The sequence below is a fragment of the Ambystoma mexicanum genome, chromosome 3q (genome assembly GCF_040938575.1).
Source record: "Ambystoma mexicanum isolate Mex_15411 chromosome 3q, UKY_AmexF1_1, whole genome shotgun sequence".
Lineage (NCBI taxonomy): Eukaryota > Metazoa > Chordata > Amphibia > Caudata > Ambystomatidae > Ambystoma > Ambystoma mexicanum.
Genome location: NC_090926.1, coordinates 1,167,298,600 through 1,167,313,236, shown reverse-complemented (window position 1 = coordinate 1,167,313,236; position 14,637 = coordinate 1,167,298,600). Strand labels below are relative to the sequence as shown.

Below are 14,637 nucleotides of genomic sequence, written 5' to 3'. Positions count from 1 at the left end.
CTGCTCTTCCGATCGCTTGCCACAGCTTCCGATCCATCCCCCAGGGTTGGTTCCCTCCGTATAGCCCTCCGGGACCCCTCTTTCGAACGTATTTCTTCCATGTCTCCCTGACTACGTCAAACACAATTGTAGTCCTCTTATTACCCATCGGGTTCCATAATAATTCAACCCCCCTCCTATCTGGTGGTAGGCCTCCCACCAGCTGCTTCAGGACCCCCCGCCCACAGCAGTTGCCCCCATTCTAGTACTACTGGCAGCTGTGCTACTATGAAGTATTTCTCGTAATCAGGTAGGCCTAGTCCATCTCCTGACCTTGGTCTAATCAGTATCGCTAAGGATACCCTCTTACTTCCTGTGTTCCATAATACCTCCCCTTCTCTGACTAGCATTTTAAAGAAGATTGTTTTCGCCACATATGGTATGTTGGTAAAGAAGTAGAGCAATCTCGGCAGGATCACCATTTTACATTGTGCCACTCTTCCCATCAAGGAGAGAGGTAGGCCCTTCCAGAACTGAACTGAGTCCTCTATTCCCGATAATGCCCTCCCTGTGTTCTGTACAAAGGGTAGAAAGGTTTCTTCCATCTCGTGGAATATCTGTATACCCAGGTATTTGAGTGATTCCGTCTCCCATTTAATTCCCACCGCCGGTAAACCCTCCATCGGACACCCTCGCAGCCCTCCCAGGGGGAAAAGTAATGATTTTCCCTCATTAATTCGGAAGCCCGTCATATGTCGGTTGTTTTTTTTCTAGTAGCATTGGGAGGTTCTCCCACGGGTCGCTCATGTATAGAAGTAGGTCATCAGCATAGAGCGATCATATATGCCTCACTCCCCCGGGTCGATCCTTGCATCTAAAATTTCCTGTTGCAGAAATCCTGCCAGAAGTTCCAGGGCCAGTGCAAATAGTATAGGGGATGCTGCACATCCCTGTTGCGTCCCCCTTCTAGTTCCCATTTCCCAGAGACCCAATCGTTGGTTCTTTCCATTGCCACTGGCTTGTTGTATAACAGATCTAGCCACTTACAGATGTTTTCCCCAAACCCGCATTCCTTCAGGACTTTGAATAGCCATTTCCACTCCAGCGAGTTAACCGCCTTCATGGCATCGAAGGAGGCAATCGCCATATCCTGTTTTCGAGACTTTATATAATCCATGACATTGTGGAGGTGACTGATGTTACCGGACGTGTTCGTCCCCCAATGAACCCACACTGATCTGGGTGAACCAATATTGGAGCTACCTTTGGCATCCTGGCTGCCAGGATCTTTCCCACCCCAAGATTTTCCCCTCAATATTCAGTAAAGATATGGGTCGGTATGACATACAGTCCAGTGGGTCTTTCTCCTCCTTCAGGATCACTATTATTATCCTCATAGATTCTGGGAGGCTCCCTTTCTCGAACGCCTCGTCGGATACCTTCTTGACCCATGGGGCTAGGAGATCTATGAATTCTGAGCAACATACTACTGGGAGCCCATCACTACCAGGCGCCATGCCCTCCCTCATGTCCCTCATGGAGCGTATTGTCCATTTGATGTCCCCTTCCTCTATTTGGGTCTCCAGTTCTTCCCTCATGTCTCCCCCTCCCCACCCCCCCCAGTTTTGGTAGCCGCACCATGTCCAGCAGGTCCTCCACGTCCTCTTCCAAGTATCCCCTTTCACTTGTATATAGTTCCCCCCCATAAAATTCTGCAAACGTCCTATTAATCCGCTCCTGTATACCCCCTACTTCTCCCGATTTGGTCCTGATTTGAGTTATAACTCTCCTTGGATTTTCCCTGTTTATCAGCCAAGCTGATAATTTCCCCGCTTTGTCACCCTCACTGTGTAGTCGGAAGTCCCGGCAGCTGTTTTCAAAGTGTTGCCTATCTGTTAGGGTCTTGTGGTGAAGCGATAGGTTTTTGCCGGACTGTCTCCCACCTTAGTGCCCCTAGCAGCTTCCCTATCTAACTCTGCCATCTTCTACTGTCATAGTGTCTCCTGCAGTCTTTCTCATCCCCACCGTCATTGAAAGGCACATCCCCCTCACATATGCCTTGAAGGCCTCCCAGCGTGTCTCCACCAATGCCACTGAGCCTTTGTTTAGCTCCAAATAACTTTGAATCCCCTTGCGTATCTCATTTTTGAAGACCCCATCTTCTAACGCCTCTCTCTGCATACTCCACAGCCATTGTGGTTCACTTATTTACCATGTGACCCCAATTTTTGTTAAATAAGTTGGGGTCACTGCTAAAAGATTGGTGATCAACAGAGAGGATCTACTCTTCCGTGGCCCGGGCCGGCTCTTGTTGTCTCTGCGTTTTGCCTTTTGTTTCCACGTACTTCACCTTTTGTTGGCCTTTAACCATGCTTAATCAGTTGGGCACCAGGCTTATGTTCGAGTTTGTGCTGCAGTCGGTTCCCGAGTCACCAGGGGGTGTACTCGACTGTGTAGCGTTATCCTCTCTTCAGTGCCGCTTGGCTTTATCTGTACTTCTTCTTGGGTCAGTGATTAACTTGAAGCGTGCGCAACTCAGGTTTATGAGGGGCACTTGAAACTTGTTAAAACGCGGCCGGGATAAGTCACATTTCAACGTTACACTGAGTCCAGAAACACCAATGTCTTTTGGGGGTGGGGGGAGTCAGCTGTGATCCGTGGTGTGGACCCTGGACTTTTGGGGTGCAGTGTGTTCACCCCTTCGCCTGCTCATCCTCCCCCCTCCCTTTCCCGGGTGCCCTGATGGGAGTCAATCTGCCATGTCCATGTATGTTGACGGCCCCTTAATGCCCGATTTTGGCTTATGGTGCAGCAGGAGCACTTTCTGCAGTTACTCTGATCAGCTCAAACCTCCAGGCCAGTCTCTCCTGTGTACATTCACCCTCACCTGTGATGTCCCTGCCGCTTCTGCTGTTTCACTGTCCGTTGTCAAGGTCCGATCTCCACTGCAGGTACACCTTTCCCACTCCCGCCCAGATTGAAATGGCGGTTAGCGGCCCGCCATCAATTTTTCGTTTCTCCTCAAGTCTCGGCCCTCTTATGGCCCGTCTTGTCCACTCCCCCCTTCCCCGCTTGCTATCTTGGTCGGGGTATAGCAGGCCGCTGTCCCAGACCGTGTGCCCGGTGTGCGCCTCACCGTTTTTTATAGTGCGTAGTGGGTATGCCAGGTCTGGGACGCCAGACCGTTCGCGCTCCGATCCCCGTCTCGTTGGATTCCTGTGCTGTGTTCCGTTGTCTTCTCCTCTCCGCCTCACTGCGCTGACGGGTGCGTGTCGCGACCGCTTCTCAGTCCGATGCTCCAATCACCTGTGACATGTGGATGGTCCTGCTGGTCTGTTTGATTAGCGAGGGAGTCTCCTCATACCAGCGCGGCTCCCTCGCTATCTCGGGGACCGCCCTTCTCCTCCCTCGTCCTTATGTAGGCAGCGTTGTCCCCACTCACCTTTCGGCGGGCTGGCACCCTTTCCCTGTCTGTTCCGATGACTGCAGGCGTCCGATATTTCTCGCTAGGGTGCCCCGGTGGTCATCTTGGGTCTGCATACTGATGTTGTGCCTTCCACTCCTTGATGCGATTTTCTAGTGGATATAACCTATGTTTCTGCTTCAACGGTCTGTCGCTCGTGACCCACGTCGCTCCTGCACCGAGTGTGCTGGTTTTGGTACACTCTGGGGTAATGCAGGATTTCAGCGGGAGCTCCGCAAAACTACGTGCTCATCGCACGCCGGCTAGCCACGCCCCACTCCTCAAGCCAACCTTAATGTATTTTGTTGTGAAACCAGCATACCTGACAGGCCTGAGAGACCAGAATGTATAATTTGTTAACCATATGATTTGGAAACTGGTACTGCGAAGATAATGATGACCGGGAGTCCGTGGATCACTCTGAAGAAGCAGAGTAAGTGGTCTAGCTTCTCACCACAAGTGATTAGTCTAAGGAAGTATAACAATCCCAGGCAAAACTTTCAAAATAGCTCAGCTGGGACTGAAACGAAAGAGCGAGTTCCTCAGAGGAGCAACAATGGCAGTCATGCAGGAAAGCAGCAGACGTGAGCCAAAACGGAATGAAGCCGTGTTGAGAGTAAGGGGAGAACCCAAACGTGTTCCGCCTGCAGGGGACTACTCTGGTTGCCGCCAAGCTAGTCCTCCAGGTGTCCCCAAAACTGGCAAAGTGCAGGAAGGCGAGAACGCACAGCCAAGAGGCGGGGGAGACCTGCTGAGCTGCTGCAGATTCTGCTGGAAGCCCAAATGCTGCCAGAGCCTCACAGAGGGACGCAGCAGCCTGGGAACCGCTGTAACCTGTAAGAAAGACAGGTACACAGGGTGTTTGGGAGGTGTAAGAGGAAGCAACAGGCTAAATATAAAACGGGAAACAGAAGATCTGGGAACCTGAGCGAGATGTATACTTGGTAGGAGAGTGAACCAAGGGAATATAATGAAGCCGTGCGAGTTTGGGACCCACATCCAAATAAGAAAATAAGGTGGTCTGCGACCCTGAACAAGTTGTGTTGGCAGGAGAGTAAACCAAATGCATGCATCGAATCAGTGGGATTCTGGGACCCACGCCCATATGAGGAAACAAGGGTGTTGGACCCTATGAATGAAAGTGAGACAGTCCAAAAGAAAACACTGGCTTAGCAGCAGAGTGAACTAAGCAGTGCAAAGTATTGCAAGTCTAGGATTCCCACCCACATAAGGGGTTGAGAGCAAGATGGTAAAGAACCCTCGAAGTTAAATTTTATTTAAGAAAGGAATCCTACGCTTGATGGCGAACTGTGCCAAGTTGCTAGGATAAAGAAATTCTGATGAATCTGATGGTGTCTTCACTCCTTTCCCGGTGGTGGCATCTCCTGATGTGGACATGGGACCTCAGTCGGTACCTGGTCCCTACCCTGGGGGCAGCTATATGAGAGAGGATCACATAAGGGGAAGCAACCCTCTGGGAGGGTACAGGTGAGGGGGGTAGGTGTTGTGGCATCATTGGGAAGGCATGGTATCCCCTTTCCCGTTTGAGAATAACCCTGCCATTTCCCATGCCCTAATGGCATATGGTCACCCCTCCACTCAACGACCCAAGTACGGCCTGAAACCATCTTCCCAGGTTCTGCACACAAGACTGACTCGCCCTCAAGATTTCTAAGAACACTGTACCAAGCTGCACATGCTAATTGTCAGAAAGGGACTTTTCCCCAAGTGTGAAAATACGGTAACAAGAAAAATGAGCCAAGCAATGAGGATCAATGGAGTCCAGGAGCGCAGGCTACACTTTAGTTGCAGAAACCTACCTGAAGCCGGAAACTTAAACCAGTACAACAGCTGATTGAAAAAAAGCTGGCTGAAGAACGCTACCTCTTTCGGTGCTGACTGAGTAATCGTGGTGCCAGAGTGGTGTCCGTGGAGTTGAGCAGCTTTTTCGACAAGGGAAAGGAAAGCAAACTGCAGGCTACCGTACGCTGCGAGGACTCCAGAAGCAGACGTAGAGCCGGTACTACTAGGCAGTATTCACTGCACTGAAGCCGGGAGAGACACGGAACAGAGAAGCGGGATCTGCGAGAGGAACTGAAGCTGGGATGCAGAAGCGGCAAGAGAATGCAAACCGCTGGAAGGCCGCCATTGGCTTGCAACGGAAGAACTGACATACGCCAGCCAAAGCTGATGAGTCCACCCACAGGAATCGAGGACACCAGGGCGCATCGGCTGGCCTGCAATGCCCAAATAAGTGCAAATAAGAAAGACGAGCATGTGAAAATCTCTCATAGCGGCATAACTGAATATACAGAAAAGTGTCAAGTTTGTGAGTGTATGCAATACACATGAGAGAAACCCTGGCAGGATGGTATACCAAGGGGATTCAAGACAGAACAGTACATATATAAGAGACTGTCTACAAGTGTGTGCAGTGCTCATCTGAGAAAGCCCTAGCAGGGGATTATACAAGGCACATTAAAGGTGCAAGAATATACGCATGAGAATATACCTATGTGAGAAAACCCAGGCAGCAGAGTGTACCAGGCATGGTCAAGTAGAACATTGTGTATTATACAATACCTGAGAAAGTAGTCCTGATTAGGAAACAACCGGACTAGCGAAAGAGTTGTGAAAATATATCAAACGGAAGTGGAAACCTCGCAGGAGAGTACACCAGTTACCTGAGTAAGATCAAAAGAAACTTGACAAACTGACATTCTTGAAATGCAAGGAAGGGTGAAGAGAAATCCAGGGGAAAGGAACTCTGTACTTCTGGACTATTTTTGTGTTGAGGTTACACATTTCCTTTTTGAACATTTGTGCACTACTAAAAACAATGACATTTTCCCTTTTCAGCTTATTTTTCTTAGATGTGAGGGCCAGAATAGTACTTTGGACACAGGACGGTTTTGCTTTAAACATCCCGACCTTGGACAGTCCCTTAGTTTTGGTGTTAGGTAGGGAAACACCTCTTAGAGTAGGGGAAGAGTGGCATCTCCCAAATCCCTTTTATTTTTATAAGTCTTTCACCAAAATAATGAATCCACTGCATCCGCGTCTCATTCCTGGCTCTTTCCAAATCACAAGCACAAGATGCATTCGCTTGTGAATTGCCCAGTGACATATCTAAGAAGAAAGGGGCGCAGTGCCCCTTAAGGAATAAGCATATCTCGAGATTATAGCTCAGCGACAACGTGCTCGCCTTGGACGACGCGGAGCAACACAGGTTTGATCCCCGGCCCATGCTTGGAAACCTCTGGTTTTAAATGCGTTATAAATAACACATCATATCATAATATCATGAACAAGAAGTAGTCACGGGCAAAGGAGCACAATGGTAGCATTGGAATCTTGTATTTTTGGAACTTTCTTTTGCATCACTTTTTGTCACCAGAAAGACTGGGAACTTTTCTGTTGATTGACAACACTTTTTACTTTAAGAGATCATCCTTGCAGAGTTACTTTTAGAATATTAGTGTTGGGGACAGAGGTAGGTCGGAGACACGACTGTGACGGAGTTTACAATTTTGGACTTCCTGACAGTTTCAGTAGTTTTCTTTGCGATGGTGAAACTCCTCTTAGCTTTAGTGATAGATATTTATCCAACCTTTTATCAATAAATAAAGGTTTATTCACAATAACATGCCACCATTGTGCCCAAATCTAACTTCGGCACCCTTACAATGGGTTTGAGTTTTCTGTGAAGTTAAGATGGGGTTTTGTGGTGATGGATTTGAAAACAATGAACAGTCCTTTGACGGCAGTAGATCAGGGCAAGAGCTAGGATAATGTGTGTATGTTTTAGTAGGTGGAGGACAAGTCTGGCTGCTGCATTTTGTATGGCTTGCAGGGGTGTTTAAGGGTGCTGATGAGGAGTACAGTGTGGAGAGCATTGCTGTGCTTGGAATGCAGTGCAGAAGTCCTCAGGAGGAAGGGGTATTCAGTTTTGGAAGGGTTGAGCTTGAGGAAGTGAGTGGTCATCCAGTATGTGATGGTGGAGAGACAGCTTTGAGGCTGTTGAGTTGTGAGGGGGATGAGGTTTGGAAGTGGATTTGTTTGTCATTTGTGTATTGGTGGACATGGGTGTTGAGTTTGCTAATGAGCCATCGCTTATGGTCTTGGCTGCGTTGTCTGCGATTTGAGGCAACAATTTTGTTCAGTGCCTATTTCATGATGGTGTTGTAATTGTTGGAGAGAGTAGATGGATGTGTGTGTGGTGAAGGAGGGTGCTAGGAGTGCTGCTAAAGAAGGATCTGTATTGTGATTGGTTTGTCTGTTTGGGGTGCGAGGGGGGGATATGTGGCAGGTGGGGGTATTAAACTGCAAAGGGATAGCAAAGTGTTCTGACTATAACACACAGATTCGATTTCAGTCATGATTTTTTACCTCAAATCAAAATGTTCAGGGTGTTGTCAACTGTGTGTGTGGGGTAGGTGAGGAGTTGTGTGAGGTATTCATGGGTGAGTGGAGTGGGGATAATGGGAGTTCGATAGATTAGCTCCAATTCTCATCTCGATTAAGTGTTATAAAGTATACTCCATCATCACTTGGGTACGTTTTATTCATGTTACAAGGTTATCTCAGCAGGTCCATAAGATATTATATGGAGGACCCACTGATGCCCACCACCGACATCCCATCCCTCCAACTGACTGGTCTGGAACACTTGGTAGGGCATTCTACCATTCATAGTAATACACATTCTATCAGTGACATCACACTCACCTGCTCAGACAAACACATAGGATGGATACAACAGTAAGGTACATGAAGATATGGTAAAGACGTTGGGGTCACTGTTAAAAGATGGGTGATCAACAGAGAGGATCTCTTGGACCTTACTGTTGCATCCATCCTAGCTTCATGTTAGGATCAGCACAGAGTATATGTAGTATGCTGTTAACAGTGACATTCTCAAAATATAACATTTTTTTAGTTGCCATTCTGGATTTTAAGGTATTCTTCCTCCCCAAGAAGTCCTTCATGCTCTCTTTCCAGAGAAAGAGCATCCACATTCAGACAACATTACACCATTGTTTTGTGTCAACCAGCAAGGGGGGAGAGAGAAAGGAGGGAGTCCTGTGTTCATTTTGTTCTTCTCAACCACAGATACGTGGACTTGGCAAATTTAGCATCTTTTAACACTTCTAGTAATCTATCTGATGGGTGCCAAAAACTGACATACTGCTCCAGCAGCACCATTTGGGAATTGCAGATGAGCATGTTCTCTGGTGTTCCGCGTTTTCTGAGCATGCACGGCCTTAGTTGCCACCTGTCTGCAAGCAGTCCCAGCAGGACTTTTGCTTCAGACTTAAAGGTACAGTGCTTCCTTTTGTGTTTGCAGATTGACTGACTGCCTTTTGCATTTATATTCAGTGAATGCGTGTAATATACTTTTCCTTTGCAGCTTTGCTAAAAGTCTTCGATTGAATTAAACTCCTCGCTTTAACTGGGCAATGCTGCAGGGCATCCCAAAAGCGAGGCAGGGTAACTGCTGTTACCATCAGCAGCTGGGAGAGGGGCAGCCCCAACCTTATCTGTGCCTGCTCCTCTCCTCCCCCCAGCTACAGAGACATGCAGTCTCTGCAGCACAAAGACATGGAAGGGTGAGGTGTGAACAGTCATCTCACCCTTCCTCCAAACAGCAAGGTTCTAAGCACCATAAGGAAACCAACTGTCAGGCAGGGCCCAGGTTCAAAGACCTGCCCCCACCAGGGGGCCAGACAGTCGGCTATACGGCCAGGGGCTGCGACAACAGCAGCCCCCACTACATACATAACAAAGACCCAGAGCCTCCCTGGGTCCTATAAATAATAGCAGCATGCTCTGAGTAAACACAATCTATTTGTGGACCCTGAACTGGGACCCAAGCAAACAGGAGGTTCACTGTTTACTCAGTATCTTCCAAATCCTTTTTTCTTCTTTACCACAGAACCCTCCCACCCTACAAAAAAGGGAAGAACAACAAAAAGAAGAACAGGGTACTGTACGGTGCCCACAACAAGTCGTGGGACACAAGAAGGCGGCACGGGTCAGAGGGGGTAACCTCAGGACCCAGTGCCCAAAAGTATGATACCATTATGATATGTGATATTGTGTATTGCCATAACCATATCTGTACAATAAAATCCTACGGCCTTTTATTGCCAAAACTTGACACAAGTTGTGAGACTATTATTACGGGAGAGGGCTTGGGCTTCGGCCAATACTAATGCATGCATATGGGTTCAGCAGTTATGCTTTGCACAATGGGTTTCTAACTCCACTCTCTGGTTGAGTTTAGTGAACAATTTACATTCAAATATTCCTTGTGGTTACTTTAGGCTTTTCTGACACTTGCAGTCCCAGACCATCTTTTTAGGTAATGAAGGCTCCAAATTGGGTATTGCAATACCACGCCTCTTAGGGGGGAGGGCAAGCCTATGGAATCTTAGTCTCTCTACCCTCTAAGAGGCATATCGGGTTGCGGATTGGCCCACCTTGTCACCTGTGGGTCAGTACACTCTTAAAAAATTTTTTTTAAAAAAAAAGAAATTGGGAGCTCATAATTCAACTCTCCACAATAGGAGTTGCTCATAAATGTGGGGAGGGGATACATTTGGTATGCAAACAAGAGCATCTAAGTTAATGGGTGCATACAAAAAAGGGAGGGGGCTTCAATAACACGGGACAAGATGGTTTTAGTATGAACATTCAAAATTGAAGGATAAACTGTAGTTGCATTATCCTTAACATTGAATGCATCACTATATCCGCATGAGAAAAAGTGAGCACCGCAATCCAGTGTCTGCAGTGCAGCAGTTCCCTGTTGCCCCGGTTAAGATATAGTGACTTTCTGCCACAAGGCAAAGGAGCAGAAGCCATGCAGCATATAACTGTATGTACTGCTTCTTAGATGGTCAAACCAATGACTTATTAGGGCTACACATTCCTGTAAACTCAGCTGTCCATCGATTTCATTTTTAAAAGTGGTTTGGTTCCAGAGTTTGCTGTATTCTATTTTATTCATAGTTTGTTGAACCAAATGCTTCTATAAAATTGAAGGGACTGTACTGTAATTAATAGGATATAAATGATGCACTTTGTCAGATTTATTCCGTAGTATTTTAGTCTCTAGTGGCTTCAAATAATCTGCATAATTTATACATTGCTGTACCTATTAAAAATGTATGACATTAGAATGCCAAGTTCTGTGATGGCTCTTGCTCTAGCCAGTCAGCTTGTACTTGTTATGTAGTACTTGTTATGTAACTGCTTTTTAAGAAATATTCAGCTTTTGTTGTGTTAGGAGTATTAGAAATGTTTATCTGAAGCAGGTGACTCATTCGGTGCTGTGCCCTGAATAAGCATCTTTATTTGCAAAGCTATCTTAAGGCATACATTGCCTCTACAATTGAATTATGTTCTCACTCCCCCTTGTGTTTATTAACACGGTTTAGTGTGTTTCTAAGACCGGCCTGTTCTTTCTCATCTCACCACAGGGATCACTGCAGGAATCGGTGCAGGGACATGAATTAAGGAACTTCTAAGCAACCTTGAAGGTAAGATGTGAATAAGTGTTGTCCATGTACAAATAGTTCAGTGTTTGCGGCCTACTTGAAACTGTGTTGCATGTATTGTTAATGTTGGAAGCATAGCTAAAAAGCAGTATTGTACCCAAAATGAAGCTTCCCAACACCACTGAGCTATTGAAAATCATGGAAGACTTCAGAAAGCTTTGTGTTAAACCAACACCTTTTTTTAACACAAATACATGTTAGTTTTTAGGCAATTAAACCTCACCAGAATACTTTATATCGCCAAATGTTGGGCAATTCAAAGATGAGAAGCTGGAACCTTGAGAAAAAGATTTTCACACTTTGTCAATATAACCCATCTGCAGGCTTATATTGGCAAAGTGTGAAATTGGTGGCTGCCAGTAAATATTTGTATTCTCGCCATGTCTGCCCATCCATTGGGAGTGTAGAAAGGCTTTTGTCTTGCATCCGGATATTAACCTTTCTCTTTTGGCAACTTTCCCTCCATAGTTCTATGGACCCCCAAACGTTTTGCTTTTGTTTTTGAACCTGTCCATCACTTTTCGGCTCCTCTCCCCTGACCGTTTTGTTAGGGGAAAACACATTGGTTTCTCTTTTGTCTTTTTACCTTTTTGGTAACTTTTTAACATTGCACACAGCATCTTACAATGCAGTGCAATGTGCATACATTTGTATCACCCTAGTATTTTACACTTGAGATTTTAGGTTGCTTTTATATGTGCCTAAGGACATGCTGATGGCAGAACTTATATTGTTACCATTTGTGTCTTTTCTAGTGTGCACATTCGCGTTTACCACATATGGCTACTGAAAGTGGCTTGTGCCCTAAAATGGCAGCGTCTGTAGAATTTTGCTTGTTCTTTGGCCATATTGTTGGTTGGCCTTCTTCCTCCCTTCCCAGGTCAGGAAATCCCATATAAGGTCATGTGCTTGCCCAGGAAAGCCCCAGCTTTCGCGGGCTAGTGATGCCTTTGTGTGTTAGTGTGTGTGGTGTGAGCCCGGACTTTCTTGCCCCACTCCATATTCGTTGCGTCCGAGTCTGGGTCTGGGTGTGAGATATGAGTGAAACCCATAGTGATCCCTGATTGGACCACTGAGTGTTTGAAAGTTGTAGATCCTTAGCATTGGTGGGCTTTGACTTCGCTTTCCATGGCAGCCTACAGAAGGCAAAGAGAGAACCCTATGACCTTATTGCCACAAGCCAGAATCTTGGATCAGATAGCGTTGGAGCAAGCATCCTGTGTAGAAAAGCTGACTGAAGATTCGATGAAGACTTCTGAAGAAGCCTAGTATCCCTTCCTGTGTCTGGCCAGTTGAAGCCCTGTTGGCTTCCTGATCTGCCAAGCCCTTGAGTGGTGCTTCCTATCCCCTGACTGGTAGGACCAAGCAGTCTTGACTTGTTCTCGAGGATCCAGCCGTCCTGAGCCTTCAGAAGTGTCCCTGGACCATGTGGTGTACTGACCAGCTTTCCAGTGGGCTACCTCGGTAGAACTGTCGCCGTTCTGTGTTCGGGGCTTCAGTAATCTCTTTCCTGCTTAATTTCAGTCTCCCAGCTTCAAGGTATCTGACTCTTCCTCTTCAACCACAAATGGAAGGGCACCTGCCTGTGCATGGTGTTGTAGCTGGAAATTGCCTCCTACATCTTTTGAAGTGTCCTGACGAGGTCTACATCAGTGTTTCCTGAATCTCTCCATCGTGAAGGGTAGCACTCAGCTCCTGGACTCGACTGGAAGAATCCTTGCACGCACAGCTCCTGGGCACCTCACTGGAACCGATTGCAGGAAAACCTAGGTTCGGGTGGAGAAGGCTAAGTAAACAGAAAGCGGCCATGTCCACCTGGGACCGGCTTTGTGGGAAAGTTATTCGAAAGTGCGATAGCTTTGAAAGAGAAGAAAAATGTGTGTGTGTGTGTAATATATATATCTGCTTAGATCGCATGCTGTGCATAGGCCGACATCTAGTGGAAGCTGCAGAGTATTACAGTTGTTTTCGAAACTCGAAATGGGACGTCGACAGGGCGTGCCAGTAATACTATCCGTAGTGTGACGTCCAATGTACCCATGACCCCTTACGCGTCTAGGTCCCTCAGATTGTTTTCTCCACCATTCTAGACGGACGCGTATAGTGGAGTTACTTTCGGCGTAATGCCATTGACTATTTACAATTAGCAATAGTAGTTCTTTCTATCCTTTCACCGACCTGCGAAACGACACGCTGGTGAAGACGGGGAAACTGCCCGTGGAAGACTACCACGACGGACCGTTCAGCCTTGGAAGGCCGGGCATTGGCCCAGACAGTAGGGAGAGAGGGGGGAGGCCATTTTAGGATGCTTATACTCCCCTTACTACACTTTGTTTGCCCAGCTGCCATAACCTATAATTATGGAAAATGCACCTTTTTAAATTCTGCCCCAAGTGTAATCGCAAATTCCCGTGGTTAGACACTTAGTTTCTAACTTGTGTCTTCTAAGAGACCACGTCGAACCGTCTTGTCGAGCGTGCAGGCTCTTCAAGCTAAAGACGTTAAAGGACCGCTCCACGAAATGCTGGGCCCACTACGCCTGGCAGCTCAAGGCCATGGAGGTAGAAGGTGCCTTTAAGGATGGCAGCGATGCCGTCCTTTTGGACGGCCAGGGCGGCGGAGTAGCTCCAGCTACTCAAGCGCAGGCCTCCAACCCTGTAGGACAGGCCGGCGGCCATGTTGTGTGCACTACACCGGCGGTGGTAGCGCTACAAAGACACACACCAGTAAGCACATAAGCCCAGGTCGAGACTCGACACATGGGTCGAGTGATCGACAACGTTCGACAGCCAGGGAAAGGTCCGCTTAGTCCTCTGGGCAATCTCGCTAGAGTTCGCCACACGACAGGGCCCAAACGTCAAACGATGGCGAGGGTGTCGCTCTCAAAAAACTCCCGCCGAAGTTCGATCGGACGAGGCCTCGAGCCTACCCGCATCCGAAATTCAACGCTCGGCGTCCGATAAGGTAGCAGGCCCCAAAAAGTCAGTAAAACGCTCCTCTGGGCTCAGGGGGAGGGGAGACCTCACAGAAAGGCCTCAAAAAATCCTCATAGGGACAAGAGCCCTCTTAGGGAAAACACCTTAGAAGGAAAAGCCTAAACAATTCAGGCCCATAGTAAAACCTAGAGAATCTAGGCCTAAAGTGGTACCTCCCACAGATGAGAATTTAGGACTTTCCCGTCAATCTGTGGTAATCCCAAATTCCAAAGAATGGTCTTCACAAGATATTGAGAGTGATGAGAAGAATGTCCTTTATGATTACCTTCAGAGCTTCAACTCCACTCCCCCACCCACAGCTCCATCTGGTTCTCAAGCCTCTGCCTTACCTACTCAACCCCCTTCTACGAAGTCTTGTTCAAATGTGCCTTTACAGACTACAGTCATAGATCTCTGTGACCCTGAATCAGACCAAGAAGATCTCTTTCTAGAGGCAGCTGACCCTCAGTTTATTGATGAGGATACAGGGGACCCTTATTATGGGGATGACGAGGACCAAGAGGCAGACCAAGAAGCCAATATGTAGTCTATAGATTCCCCTCTTAACCAAGACACTCCGGTTGTTGATTCTCCCATTGATAATCAACCCCTCCTCCAATGAAGTACTAGCCAAGATGGCTGAGCACTTTCAGATTGA

The 14,637-nt window shown here is 47.2% G+C and overlaps 1 protein-coding gene across 3 annotated transcripts in view; it reads left to right on the top strand.

The window, feature by feature from the left end:
• The window catches only part of EVI5L (ecotropic viral integration site 5 like), a 1,319,565-nt gene that overhangs the window by 213,863 nt on the left and 1,091,065 nt on the right, over positions 1-14,637 (top strand). For all 3 annotated transcript variants that reach the window (XM_069604001.1, XM_069604000.1, XM_069603999.1), the window contains one exon: positions 10,927-10,986. The gene's annotated coding sequence lies outside the window, so the exon portion shown is untranslated. The remainder of the gene's footprint in view (positions 1-10,926; positions 10,987-14,637) is intronic.